This window comes from Canis lupus, chromosome 18 (genome assembly GCF_003254725.2).
Source record: "Canis lupus dingo isolate Sandy chromosome 18, ASM325472v2, whole genome shotgun sequence".
NCBI classification, from domain to species: domain Eukaryota; kingdom Metazoa; phylum Chordata; class Mammalia; order Carnivora; family Canidae; genus Canis; species Canis lupus.
The window spans coordinates 6494782-6507628 of NC_064260.1; the positions used below are offsets into that span (position 1 = coordinate 6494782).

Sequence of the window (12847 nt, forward strand, 5' to 3'; positions counted from 1 at the left end):
CCAGAAGTCCCTTAAGGTACCTTTACCTTTTTTCATTATTTTTTCTTTTTGCTGCTCTTAGTAGGTGAGTTCCTCTGCCCTGTCTGCAAGTTGACTAATCCTTTCTTCTGTTTTATCTAGTTTGATGTTAAACCTCTGTAGTATATGTTTCCGTTTAATTTAGTGTATTCTTTAATTCTGTGGCTTCTTTTTGGAATTTTTCTACGTTTTCTACCTCTTTGTTGAAATTCTCACTGTGTTCATCCATTCTTCTCCTGAGTTTGATGAGCATCTTTATGACTATTACTTTGAGCCCTTTATCAGATAAATTACTTATCTCTGTTTTTATTAAGTTTTATTTCTTGTAGTCTTATCTTGTTCTTTCATTTGGAGCATATTTTGTCTTCTGTTTGCTTAACTGCTTAACTCTGTGTTGGTTTCTATACATTAGATGAAACAGTTACTTCTCTCAATCTCGAAGTGTCAGCCTTGTGTAGGAGACGAACCTTATTGTTCAACCTTTGCCCTCGGTCATAGTTTTATCTCAAACCTTTGTGATTGCCCAAGTAGCTTATTTTATTCTTAGTAGCTCCGAGTAGTTGAAGGTATTTAATACCAGTGTGCCAAAGGGGAGGACCTCAGTCAACACCAAGATTCAGATGTTTGGAAGCCAGACCCTCAGGCAGCAGCTTTTAAAATATCCAAATATCCATAATCCTGTAAGACCATTACTGTAAGCCCTGTTGGCTACCAGAGCCATGCAGTCTGAAGGTGTCTACTTGCCAAGTCACAATAAGTGGGACTCAGATGAATGTGAACTTTCTGGGAAATACTAGTGAGCTGTAGAAAGGCATAGGGAGAGTGCAAAATTGATGCCCTCAGCCTGTTTCTTAAGAGTACTTGTGTGGCCTTCAGATGTGTGCCAAACTTGAAGCTCCAGGACTACCAAGTAGGCCTTTCATGAAAAGGTAAGGGGGTATGTTTCAGTTTGCTTTCTGGGTAGTGCCCTGGGGGTGGTAGCCTGTCAAGAAATGTTTCCAATTATTATGGTCCTGTGGAACCTACAAAATGCAAGTTCCCATTGCCACCATTTCTTTCAGAAATTCACAAATTTCCCCACACACTTGATTATGAATAAAAACATTTTGTTAGTGATGTCTTCCAACAGATGGCAGTGTGGTACTGTAATAGGACATATTAACAAAGATCGTACTGCTTCTTGTTAGCTGAAAAATAATTGCTTTAAGTTTTTACTTCAGAAAAACAATTAGGAATTTTTTAACTTAAGTTTTTAAAAAATTCCAGTTGGTTATATAGAGTGTTGTATTAGTTTAGGTGTACAATATATTAATTCAACAGCTCCATACATCACCCTGTGCTCATCTTGACAAGTGTACTCCTTAATCCTCATCATCTATTTAACCCATCCCCCACCGACCACTTCTCTGGTGGTCATCAGATTGTTCTCTATAATTGAGTTTGTTTCTTGCCTTGTCTCTCTTTCTCCCTCTTTTTTTCTTTCCTTTTTCCTTGTTTTGTTTTTTAAATTCCACATATGAGTGAAATCATGTATTTACCTTTCTCTGACTTATTTCACTCAGCGCTGTACTCTATATCCATGTTGTTACAAATGGTAAGATTTTATTCTTTTTTATGGCTGAATAGTTTTCCATTGTGTGTATATGTGTGTGTGTATGTATACATATGTATGCCACATTTATATATATATGTAAATTTTCGTTAGCTATTTATCAATTGTTGGACACTTAGGCTGCTTCCATATCATGGCTGTTGTAAATAATGCTGCTATAAATATTGGAGTATGTGTATCCCTTTGAATTAGTGTTCTTCTATTTTTTGGGTAAATACCCATTAATGTAATTGCTGGATTTTTAACTCTTTGAGGAACCTTCATATGGTTTTCCAGAATGGCTGCACCAGTGTGCATTCCCACTAACAGTGCAAGAGGGTTCCCTTTTCTTCACATAATTGCTGATTGCTGTGAGGTGATGTCTCATTATAGTTTTGGTTTGTATTTCCCTGATGGTGAGTGATGTTGAACACCTTTTCTTGTGTCTGTTGGCCATCTGGATATCTTCTTCAGAGAAATGTATGTTGATGTCTTCTGTACATTTAATTGGATTATTTGTTTTTTGGATGTTGTATTTTATGTAAGTTCTTTATAAGTTTTGGATACTAACGCTTTATTGGATATGTCATTTGCAAATATCTTCTCCCATCTGGAGGTCACCTTTTAGTTCTGTTGATTGTTTCCTTCACTGTGCAGAAGCTTTTTAATTTGATATAGTTTTGGGCAGCCTGGGTGGCTCAGTGGTTTAGCGCCGCCTTCAGCCCAGGGCCTAATCCTGGAGACCTGGGATTGAGTCCCACGTCAGGTTCCATGCAGGGGAGCATGGAGCATTTTTTTTACTTTAAAAAAAAAATTTGATATAGTTCCAAAAGTTTATTTTTGTTTGTTTCCCTTGCCTCAGGATACATATCTAGACTACAGGTGTTTTATCTCTTGGTTAGGTTTATTCTTAGGTATTTACTATTTTTGATGCAATTATAAATAAGGTTGTTTTCTTAGTTTCTCTTCTTGCTGCTTCTTTATTGGCCTACAGAAGTATAACAGGTTTCTGTACATTGTTTTAATATCCTGCAGCTTTACTGAGTTTATGTTCTAGCACATTTTTTAAAGGTTTCATTTATATATTTATGAGAGACACAGAGAGAAAGGCAGAGACACAGGCAGAGGGAGAAGCAGGCTCCCTGTGGGGAGCCTGATGTGGGACTCGATTCGGGGACCCCAGGATCAAGCGCTGAGCCAATCACCACTGAGCCACCCAGGCATCCCTATGTTCTAGCACTGTTTTGGTAGTCTTTAGGCTTTTCTCTGTATAGTGTCATGTCATCTACAAAGAGTGGAAATTTGACATACTGATTTGAAATGAAAGAAATTCCTTTCATTTCTTTTTGTGTTTTGATTGCTGTGGCAAGGACTTTCAATACCATGTTGAATAAAAGTGGTGAGATTAGATATCCTTATCTTGTTCCTGAACTTAGAGGAAAGCTCTTAGTTATTCTCTATTAAGAATGGTGTTTGCTGTAGGTTTTTCATATATGACTTTTATTATATTGAGGTATGTTCCCTCTAAACCTATTTTGTTGAGGGTTTTTATCATGAATGGATGCTGTTTTTTATCAAATGCCTTTTCTGGGTCTATTAGAAATGAACATATTATTATCTTTTCTCTTATTGATGTGTGATATATCACATTTATTAATTTCTGTATATTGAATCATTTTTACCATGCAGAAATAAATACCACTTGATTGTGGTGCACGAATGATACCTTTCAATGTAATTTTGAATTCATTTTGCTAGTATTTTATTTAGAATTTTTGCATCTAAGTTTATCAAGGATATTGGCCTGTAGTTTTCTTTTTTTTAGTGGATTCTTTATCTGGTTTTGGTATCAGGGTAATGCTGGCCTCATAGAATGAATTTGGAAGTAGGAAAACAATTAAACATTATTAGCATTTAACCCCCAAAATCTTTATTTTGGATCTATTCTAAAACAGTTTATTCTTGTAATATCCCCAGCAAAGTAATAGATAAGAGTATTCCTCAGTGCTTTTATATTTATTTTCAAATGGCATACAATGTTTGCAAAGTTGTAAGTTAACTTTTTCTTTAACATTAGACTTTTGTGGCAAAAATAACTGCAGTCTTATGAACGAATCTGCATTATAGGTTCTTATCCAATGGGACTTCAGATGTTTTGTATTCTAGTCTTCTCAATCACATGTAGGAACCCCATTCATAACATCCCTCATAGTTGGTGGTGTTAATTAATCAACAAATGGAGCAGATACAGAAGAAAATTAGAGATTTTTTGCCAGCATCCTGAGTTTGAAGCTTTAATGGAGATTCTCAGTTAGAAATGAAGAAGTGGAGCTTGTGAGACAGACATTCATGCTTAGATGACTCAATAGGTTTTCAAACCTTACCCACCCAAAAGGGGATTCCTTCTTTCCTTACTCTTCTGGCAACTTATATCTGGCAGTATATACTTCCCTGGAGACTGAGACCATCATTTATCCAAATGCTCACACAAGATATCTGGGATCATCTTTAAGACCTCTCAATATTCTTTTGATTCCTTTTAGGTAGAATTTCTCAAATGTAGTCCTATCTATTTCTATCATCCTACTCCAAACTACTATTGTCTCTTACCTGGATGCTACTTCCTTATTGGTTTACCAAAATATATTAGTAACTCCATTTAATTTTTCACACAGAAGAACTCTCAAGGTCCATTGAGAGTTTGGTATGTATATATGACATATACATATGTGATATATCATAAATACATAAAACATATATCGTTTTTCACACATATATACCATATGGAAATGGTATGTATGTAACATATATATTTTAGGAATACATATGTGTAATATACGTAACCACATATATTTCACATGTATAACCCAAACATGTCACATGTATGTGCCATATATATGTATAAAAGGTGTGTGTATATATATACATATATACATATACACATATGTCAAAGTTTCCTTATCCATTCATTTATTGATAGACACATAGGTTGTTTCCATGTCTTGGCTATTGTGAATAATACTGTAATGAACATAAGAGTGTGGATATCTCTTTGACATAGTGATTTTATTTCCTTTGGATATATACCCAGAAGTAAGATTGCTGTATCATATGGTAATCCTATTTCTAAGTTTCTGAGGAATCTCCATATTTTTTTCCATAGTTCTGTACCAATTTATATTTCCACCAAAAGTAAACAAGGGTCCACTTTCTCCACATCAGTTGGTTGCTTTTTATTTTTGGTAATAGCTAATATAACAGATGTGAGCTTATATTTCATTGTGGTTTTGATTTCCATTTCTTTGATGATTAGTGATGTTGAGTATCTTTTCATGTACCAGTTAGCCATTTATATGTTTTCTTTGGAAAAATGTCTGTCCAGGTCCTCTGCCCAGGTTTTAATCAGATTACTTGCTTTTTGCTGTTGAGTTGTATGAATTTCTTATATATTTTGGATATTAATTTTTATCAGATATGTCATTGGCAAATATTTTCTCCCATTTTGTAGATTGCCTTTTCATTCTGTTTTGTGTTTGTTTGCTGTGCAGAAACTTTTTAGTTTGCTATAGCCCCATTTATTGATTTTTTTTCTTTGTTGCTTTTGGTGCCATATTTTCAAAATCATTGCTAAGAGTAATATTAAGGAACTTTTTCACTTATAACTTTTTCTAGGAGTTATATGGCTTACAGTCCTACATTTTTTACTCCATTTCTGAATTAATTTTTGTAAGATAATTTTCTGATTTCATTCTTTAGCATGTGAATATGATTTTCCAACAACATTTATTAAAGAGACTATTAGTTGGTCATATATGTGTCAATTTATTTCTGGGGTCTCTCTTTTGTTCTGCTGGTCTGTGTTTCTGTTTTTATGCCAGTACCATATTGTTTTGATTACTATAGCTTTGTAAAATACTTAGAAATCAGGAAATTTGATGCCTCCGGATTTGATTTTCTCTCACAGGGTTGGTTTGACTATTTGGGTCTTTAGTAGTTCCATATGAATTTTAGAATTTTTTTTGGAATTTTTAAAAAATATTTTATATGTTTGGGGGAGAGAGAGAGAGAGAGAGGTAATGAGAGAGAGTGTGAGCAGGGGCAGAGGGAGAGAGAGAAGCAGGCTCCCTGCTCAGAAGTGGGGCTTGATCTCAGGACCCTGGGATCATGACCTGAGCCAAAGGCAGACACTTAACCGACTGAGCCACCCAGACACCTTTGCCATTGGAATTTTATAGGGATTGCATTAAAACTATAGATGGCATTGGTTAGTATGGCTATTTTAACATTATTAAATCTTTCAATTCATGAAATCAGAGTATATTTCCATTTATTTGTGTCTTCTTTCATTTCCTTCATTAGTGTCTTATAGTTTTCAGAATACAGATCTTTTGCCATCTGGTTAAATGTAGTTCTAAGTATTCTGTTATTTTTGGTTGCTATTATAAAGGAGATTGTTTTCATTATTTCTTTTTTAGACATTTTATTGTGAGTTTATAGAAATGATATTGGTGTTTGTATGTTGATTTTATATCTTATAACTACTGAATTTGTTGGTTAGTTTTAACAGTTCTTTTGGTGCAGTCTTTAGGATTTTATATATATATATATACAAATTTATATATATATGTTATATATATATAAATATAAGATCATGTCATCTGCAGGGAGAGCAATTAGCTTCTTTTCTGGCTTGGATGCCTTTTATTTTTTTCTTGCCTAATTGCTCTGGCTAGGATTTCCAGTACTCTGTTGAATATAAATGATGAAATTTGTCTTGTTCTTGATCTTAGAGGAAAAACTTTCAGTATTTCCCTGTTGAGTATGTTATTAGCTGTTGGATAGTCTTTTTTTTTTTTTTTTTTTAAGATTTTATTTATTTATTCATGAGAGGCACAGAGAGAAAGGCAGAAAGACAGGCAGAGGGAGAAGCAGGCTCCCTGCACAGAGCCCGATGCGGGACTTGATCCAGGACCCTGGGATCATGACCTGAGCCAAAGGCAGATGCTCAACCACTGAGCCACCCAGGCATCCTGCATAGTCTTTTATAGCCTTTATTACATTGATGTACATTCCCTCCCCACTCTCTTTATTGAGTGTTTTTATCTTTAAAGGATGTGGAATTTTTGTCACATACTTTTTCTACATCTGTTATGATGATCATGTGATTTTACATGCTCATTCTGTTAAATCATATTGATTTGCAGATACTTAAGCCATCTCTGCATCTCGGGGTTAACTCCCACTTGATTGTGGTATATGACCTTTTAATGTACTATTGGATTTGGTTTACTAGTAATCATTTTGGGAATTTTTGCATCATATACATCCCATAATCTTTTTCTTATAGTGTCCTTATCTGGCTTTGGTATCAGGATAATGCTGGCCTCCTAAAATGAGTTTGTGAGTGTTCCCTTTCCTGTTGTTTGCAAGACTTTCAGAAGGATTGGTGTTCATTCTTTATCAAATGTTTGGCAGAATTCACTATTGAATCCAGCTGATCCTGGCTTGTTGTTAGGAGTTTTTGGTTAGTGAGTCAGTCTCTGAATTATTCATTTTTAGTCTGTTCAGATTTTCTCTTTGTTCATGATTTCAGGCTTGGTAGGTTGTATGTTTCTAGGAACTTTTCCATTTCATCTAGGGTATCCAATTTGTTGGCATATAATTTGTTGGTTGTATACTTTGTTGCTTTTATAGTAGTTTCTTTTGATCATTTATGTTTATGTCGCGTCAGATTTAATGTCCCCTGTTTAATTTCTGATTTTATTTATTTGAATCTTTTTTTCCCCTGAGTCTGCTAAAGGATTGTGGATTTTGTTTATTTTATGAAAAAAACAAAAAAAAACAAAAAAACAAAACCAACCCTCAGTTTTGTTGGCCTTTCTTTGTTTTTCTGGTCTCAGTTTTATTTATTTCTGCTCTCACCTTTATTATTTCTTTCAGCTGCCAACTTTAGGCTTAGTTTGTTCTCTTTCTAATTCCTTGAGGTGTAAGGTTGGGTTATTTTTGAGATCTTTATTTTTTGTTAAGGTAGGCCTTTATTGCTATAACCCTTCATCTTATAACTGCATTTATCAAATCTCATGAATTTGGTATGTTTCCTTTTTCATTTGTTTCAAAATACTTTTGATTTCCCTTTTGACTTCTTTTGTGACTCATTGGTTGTTTAGGAATGTGTTGTTTGTTTAATTCCCACACGTTGGTGAATTTTCCAGTTTTTCTCCTGTCATTGATTTCTAGTTTCATGCTATTTTGGTCAGGAAAGATATTTGGTGCGACTTCAATCTTGTTATCTTGTTAAATTTTTTTTTTTAATTTTTTTAAAAATTTATTTATGATAGTCACAGAGAGAGAGAGAGAGAGAGAGAGAGAGAGAGAGAGGCAGAGACATAGGCAGAGGGAGAAGCAGGCTCCATGCACCGGGAGCCCGACGTGGGATTCGATCCCGGGTCTCCAGGATCGCGCCCTGGGCCAAAGGCAGGCGCTAAACCGCTGTGCCACCCAGGGATCCCAAATTTTCTAAGACTTCTTTTTGACCAGTTATATGATCTGTCTTGGAGTATATTTTGTGTGTACTTGAAAAAAATGTGTATTCTCATGCCTTTGAATGGAATGTTCTGGAAATGTCTGGGAGGTTCATTTTGTCTAATGTATAATTCAAGTCCAAGGTTTCCTTACTGGTGTTTTGAGTAAGTTATCCATTATTGAAAGTGGGGTATTGAAGTCCTCTGCTGTTGTTGTATTTTTATTTATTTAGCTGTTCATATGTGTTAATATTTGCTTAGTATATGTAGATACTTCATTCGTGGGTACTTATGATTGATATATCTTCTGGTGAATTTTTTTTTCCCTCTGGTGAATTGATCCCTTTATTATTATGTAACCTTTGTCTCTTCAACTTTTGAATGACAGTCTCTCTTCTCTGAAATAAATGTAGTTACTCTTACTCTCTTGGTTTCTATTTGCAAAGAATATCTTTTTTATTCCTTCATTTTTTTAGCCTATGTAAGTACCTAAATCTGAAGTTTACCTTTTATATATATCAATCACACAGTTGGTTCTTGTTTTTACCTGCTCTGTCATGCTATGCCTTTTGGATGGAGAATTTAATCCAAGTACAGGCAAAGTAATTATTAATAAGTAAGGAATATTAATGTGATCTTACCATTTTCTTGCTGTTTTATAATGTTCTCATTCTTCTGTCTTCCTTTGGGAATTGATGATTTTCTCTAACTTTCATTTCCTTATCTTTATCTTTTGTCTATCTGCTACAAGGTTTTGCTTCTTGGTTACCATGCCATTTACATAAAACATCTTGTAGATACAATAGTCTATTTTATGCTGATAACTGTTTTTAAATATTTATTTATTTATTTATTTATTCATTCATTCATTCATTCATGAGAGACACACACACAGAAAGAGAGAGAGACAGAGAGGCAGAGACACAGGCAGAGGGAAAAGCAGGCTCCATGCAGGAAGCCCAACGCGGGACTCGATCCCAGGTCTCCAGGATCACACCCTGGGCCGAAGGCGGTGCTAAACCACTGAGCCACCTGGGCTGCCCTGATAATAACTTTGAACACATACATAAACTACATTTTATCCCTTTATCTTTTCTTTTGATGTCACAATTTATAACTAATTTACAAATTATTGTAACTATAGTTATATTTTTGTCTTTTAACCTTTATTTTGGAGTTAGTTGGTTATTATATCCATATATTACAGTGTTAGAATATTCTAAGTTTGAGTTATACTTACTTTACCAGTACATGTGTTCATTTTACTAAATAGCATCCTTTCATTTCAGTTTAGAGAACTCCTTTCAACATTTTTTGTAAGGCAGGTGAGGTGGTGATAAACTCAGCTTTTGTTTGTCTGGAAATGTCTTTATTTCCTTCATTTATGAAGGACAGCTTTGTTGGGTAACATGTTCTTGATTGTAATTTTTTTTTCTTTTAGTATTTTGAATATATCATACTACTCTTTCTTGGCCTGTAAGATTTTTGCTGAGGAATTTGCTAATAGCCTTGTGAGGTTTCATTGTAATTGAGGGTTTTCCCAATTCTTTCCCTTTGAGACAGATTTATTTTAATATGTCTTGGAGAAGGTAATTTAGGATTGAACTTGGATGTCTAAATTTTTTCTCAGATTTGAGAAATTCTCAGTTGTTATACCTTTAAGTAAGCTTTCTGTCCTTTCCCCCCTCATTTCCTTTTGAGACTGCAATGGTATGTAAACAATTTCTCTTAATGGTATTCTGTAGTTCACATGGGCAGCCTTCACTCTCTTTTACTCTTTTATTTGTTCTACTCTTACTGATAATTTCAAAAGCCCTGCCTTCTATTTCACAGGTTTTTTCTTCTGTTTGATCCATTCTTCTGTTGATACTCTCTATTGTATTTTTTTTTCATTTCATTTATTGTATCCTTCAGCTCCAGAATTTGTGTGGTTCTTTTTTTATGATTTTTACCTTTCTATAGAGTTCTAATATTTTGGCCCATTTCTTAATTCCACTGAATTGTCTTTCTGTGTTTTCTTGTAGTTCACTGAACTTCCTTAAAACAACTATATTTGGGATCCGTGGGTGGCGCAGCGGTTTGGCGCCTGCCTTTGGCCCAGGGTGCAATCCTGGAGACCCGGGATCAAATCCCACGTCGGGCTCCCGGTGCATGGAGCCTGCTTCTCCCTCTGCCTGTGTCTCTGCCTCTCTCTCTCTCTCTCTGTGTGACTATCCTAAATAAACAAACAAACAAACAAAAAACTATATTTAATTTTTATTGGTTAAGTTGCTGATCTCAGTTTCTTTGGGTTCAGTTATTGGAAAATTATTGTATTTCTTTTGTGTTTTTATATTCCTTAATATTCACATTTTTTCTTTTTTTCTTTTATAAATTTAAATTCAATTTGCCAACACCCAGTGGTCATCATATCATGTGCACTCCTTAATGCGTATCACCAAGTTACCCCATTCTCCCACTCGCCTCCTCTTCCACAATCCTTTGTTTCCCAGAATTGAGAGTGTCTCCTGATTTGTCTTCCTCTCTAATTTTTCCCCACTTGGTTTCCCCTCCTTCTCTTATGGTCCCTTTCACTATTTCTTATATTCCATATATTCATATTTCTTCATGTCTTGCATTGCTGTCTTTACATTTGAAGAAGCTGGGGATCCCTGGGTGGCTCAGCGGTTTGGTTCCTGCCTTTGGCCCAGGGCGCAATCCTGGAGTCCTGGGATCTATCCGCATCGGGCTCCCGGCATGGAGCCTGCTTCTCTCTCTGCCTGTGTCTCTGCCTCTCTCTCTCTCTCTGTGTGTGTGTATGTCTATCATAAATAAATAAAAAAATCTTTTAAAAAAATGAAGAAGCTGTCACCTCTTCCAGTCTTTATTCCTGGTTTTAGGAGAGAAATATCTTTTTCAGTCCTGTATGGGATTTAGTCTTCTCAGACCTCTTCTATGAATACACTTGCTCCACACTTCGTCCTCCCTCTTGTGGCAGAATTCTTAAGTTTCTATGCCTTCTCTCAATCCTGCAAAGCTGGATTAGATGATACCAGCTTCCCTTTTGCTAGTGATGCTGAATGTTTAAGTTTGTGGTTTCTCCAAGACTGGCTTTCCAGGCATGCTCACCTGCAAAAACTTGTTTTAGCTGCCATAGGGAGAATGCAGGGTGCTTTGCACAGTGGTGTGCTTCTATGGGTGAGGTATGTGGAGCACTGGGGGTGCCCATTGATCAGCTGCAGGAACTGTAGGCAAGGCATCCCAAGCAGCTGAAGGGCATGCCTCTTTTTGTTAAATTGAAGAATAATTGATATACAATATCTTATTATTTTCAGGTGTACATAATAGTGATTTGATACTTCATGTGTTACAAAATAATCTCTAAAAATCTAGTTACCATCTGTCAGTATACAAAATCATTAGGATGTTATTGACTGTATACCTATGCTGTACTTTTAATCCTCATGGTTTATTTTTTTTTATAACTAGAAGTTTGTACTTTTTAATCCTCTTAATTTATTTTGTCCACGCCTCTTTGGTTGCCAACAGTATGTTTTCTGTATCTATTAGTCTGTTCTTTCATTTGTTGTGGGTTTTATGTGTGTGTGTGTAAACTCCTACAGTATTTGTCTTTGTATGACTTATTTACTGATTATCATACCTGCTAGGTCCATCCATGTTGTTTCAAATGTTACAATTTTGTCCCTTCTTATGGCTGAGGAATATTCCTCTCCCCCCCCCCCCCCTCTCTCTCTCTCTCTATATATATATATATATATATATATATATCCATCCCATCTTTTTATCCAGTTATCTGTTGATGAGCATTTACATTTCTTGCATACCTTGGCAATTACAAATAATGTTTATTGACCATAGGGATACTTATATATCTTTGGGTTGTGTTTTCTTTCTTTCTTTCTTTCTTTCTTTCTTTCTTTCTTTCTTTCTTTCTTTCTTTCTTTTTTTAAGAATTTATTTATTTATTCATGAGAGACACAGAGAGAGAGGCAGAGACACAGGCAGAGGGAGAAGCAGGCTCCTCTTGGGGAGCCTGATGTGGGACTTGATCCTGGGACTCTGGGACCACACCCTGAGCGGAAGGCAGATGCTCAACCACTGAGCCACCCAGACATCCCTGGGTTGTGTTTTCTTTGGACGAATACCCAGAAGTGGAATTGCTGGATTGTGTAATAGTTCTATTTTTAAGTTTTTGAGGAACCACCATACTGTTTTCTATAATGGCTGCATGAATTACATTCCCAACAGTGTATGAGGGTTCTTCTTTCTCCATATTTTCACTAGCACCTGTTATTTTTGTCTTTTAGAAAATTGCCAATCTGAAAGGGTAAGGTGATAATTTCACTGTGGTTTGATTTGCATTTCTTTGATTAGTAAGATTGAGCATCTATTCATGTACCTCTTGGCCATCTGTGTATCTTCTTTGGAAAAATGTCTGGTCATGTACCCAATCTTTTTTTAAATTGAATTATATGTTTTTTGGGTGTTTAGTTGTATAAGTTCTTTATGTACTTTGAATACTAATCCTTTTTCAGACATATGATTTGCAAATATCATTCGATTTTTTATTTTATTTTAATCTATCATTCGATAGATTATCTTTTAGTTCCGTTGACTGTTTCCTTTGCCGCTCAGAAGCTTTTTATTTTGATGTAGTCCCCAAAATTTATTTTTACTTTTGTTTCCCTTGTATCAGAAGACATACCTAGCAAAATGT

The 12847-nt window shown here is 35.3% G+C and overlaps 1 protein-coding gene across 10 annotated transcripts in view; it reads left to right on the forward strand.

Moving 5' to 3' along the window:
• Positions 1–12847, forward strand: part of LOC112661286 (cytochrome c oxidase assembly factor 1 homolog) — a 73149-nt gene that overhangs the window by 10356 nt on the left and 49946 nt on the right. The window contains exon 3 of one of the 10 annotated variants that reach the window (XM_025449254.3): positions 895–947. The exons of the other annotated variants lie outside the window; for them this stretch is intronic. The gene's annotated coding sequence lies outside the window, so the exon portion shown is untranslated. The remainder of the gene's footprint in view (positions 1–894; positions 948–12847) is intronic. 10 annotated transcript variants of the gene reach the window in all.